This window comes from Onychostoma macrolepis, chromosome 07, assembly GCF_012432095.1.
Source record: "Onychostoma macrolepis isolate SWU-2019 chromosome 07, ASM1243209v1, whole genome shotgun sequence".
NCBI lineage: Eukaryota > Metazoa > Chordata > Actinopteri > Cypriniformes > Cyprinidae > Onychostoma > Onychostoma macrolepis.
Window position 1 is genome coordinate 7,476,365 of NC_081161.1, and position 2,520 is coordinate 7,478,884.

Here is a 2,520-nt window from a genome sequence, read left to right on the forward strand (position 1 = left end):
GACGGGCAGCCATATGCTCCACGATCTGCTGTTGGCGAATGCTCACTTCTGTCAGATGCTTCAGCAGCTCTTCCATGGCTGGGGAGTCGACGCCACCTGAATGTGAATCCACAAAGAAAAGAGAGAGGGGTGCGTTATCGGCGGGGGAAAAAAAAGTGCTTGTCGGTGATTCTTCCGTGTTATGCCGCATTCTCCACCAGTGTAACGGGCGGAAGAATCACACGACAGGATGAGTGCAATAAATGCCCGAAGGGTGCGTTTTATTGAGTGAAATGAGTGGCGTGCCGTAGAATTCAGGTGCTGTGTCTTCGTGCTCCAGGATCAACTTCTTTTCAGTGCTCCGAGTGCGTTGGTGCCCAGTGTCCGGTGTCCGTGCGGTGCAGGTGCTTCGGGCTGGCCGGCTAAACGCTGCTCTCTGAGGAGAGAAGGAGAGAAAAGTGAGTGATGCTTCACTGGAGTCATGTCTCCCTCAAATGCGCCTCTTGGTGGCTTATATGTCTGCCTCGTAATGAGGTTCAGGTGTGGCCGGCCAGCCCGCGTTAATGGCGTGCAGGTGCTTCTCCTCCGTTTCCAGGGCGACGCTGATAAGGTCCCGGGACACGCGTCACAAGGGGTAAATACAGGGAAACACAGACTAGAAAATAACAAACGTTCCGTAAAGCAGCTGACACTAGGGGAGTGAAAAACGCAGGACGATACAGGAACTGAATAGAGACACAGAATGGCACGGAAAGGGTTAATTCAGGAAACACGGGCTAGAAAACGAACACAGGAAAACGGGCAATGCAAGACTAGACTTGGCAGTTCTCCCAAGATGCTTCTGTATTATTACGGCTCGTGTTTTTGTTAATGTACGTTACTTTCTTTCGGCAGCCAGTTGTCATGTCTTGATGGTAGGACGTTCTCTCAATATATTCAGCTGAACTACGTTTCTCAGGTTTATACGTACTACTTATTGTGCTCTTTTTGCACTTACTGTAACTTTTTTGTTCATTAACTAGTTCATTATTTCTATTTCTGTTATCTCTCTAAATACCAGGGGTTTGAGAGATTCTGTGAAGTGTAAAGCTCTTTTTATTTTTGGGAAAAAATACAATACCGACTTCTGTTTCTTTCAAGAGTCTCACTCAACTGTTAATGACTGTAACTTCTGGAAATCACAGTGGGGAAATTATGCATGGTTTTCTCATGGATCTGAACATTCGGCAGGTGTTTTAACACTAAAGAATAAGTTTGCTGGTGATGTTCTACACTATTACTGTGACCCTTGCGGGCATTTTATCTTTTTGGTTCTTTACACTAATAACATTTAAATTTTTTTGATTAACATGTATGGTTACAATTCTTCAAATGAAAACAGGGCTCTGTTTGAGGTTGAAAACAAAATTGCCTCATGGCTAAACAAATATCCATCTGGTATAATTTGTATTGGAGGAGACTTTAACATTGCTTCAGATAATATGCTAGATCGTATGCCACCAAAGAAAACTCCATGTAACTTGCTATGAAAAACCTTTATGGAGAAATATGACTTAATAGACATCTGGAGGCAAACATATCCAAATAAAAAAAAAAAAACATATACTTGGTGTAATACTGATTTCTCCAGGCAATCAAGAATAGATTTTTGGAATAGACCTTATTGACTGGTGGGGAGAAGTACAAACCTGTGTCCCTGAATCTCCTGTATCTCCGCTGGTTCCGTCCAGCTCCGCGCTTCAAGAGCGCCTCCCAGTGCCTGCGCCACGAAGGCACCTCCCTACCGCCGCGCATCCAAGATTCCGCGCTTCAAGAGCGCCCTCAAGAGTCTCCGCTGGTTCCGTCCAGCTCAAGTCCTCCTGTGGTCCCTCCCAGCCTCCCTCTCCCGCCTCCTCTCAAGCCAGCCAGTTTTTCGCCTCCATCTCCGCTGATGCCTGTCAGTCCCTCAGCTCACCCTCAGTCAGCGCCTGCCATGCGCTCCACTCCGCCGCCTCGGGACTTCCAGTCTTCAGCTCCTCCCAGAGGTGCGACTCCCCTGTCTCCACTCCCAGCCTCCGAGTCCTCGACTACACCTTGGTCCTCCGACCCATCGGCTCCACCTCGGCTCCTAGCTCCCTTGTCTCCACCGTTGCCCGTCATCCCACCGGCTCCACCAGGCTCCCTTGTCCCTCCGGCTCCGCCTTGGTCAGTCGTCGACCATCCGCCGCCTCGGGATTCCACTCCTCTGGCTTTGCCTCGTCACTCCATCCCTCCCGCTCTGTCAGGCTCCTCCTTCCCTCCGGCTCCACCTGCGTCCTCAGTCGCACTGGCTCCACCGCGGTCTTCCGGATCCCCGCCTCCGCCTCAGTCGCCTGAGCCTTCAGCTCCGTCTTGGCCCTCCGGATCCTCAGTTCCGCCCCGGCTCTCCGTCTGCCCCGTTCCACCTGGGTCTCCTTCTCCAGAAGTGCAGTCTCCGGCAGTCGGCCCCCTGGTGTCGTCGGACCATTCTCCACCATGGCTCCTCCCACCGTCGACTCCGCCGTGGGCCGCCATCCTGGCTGG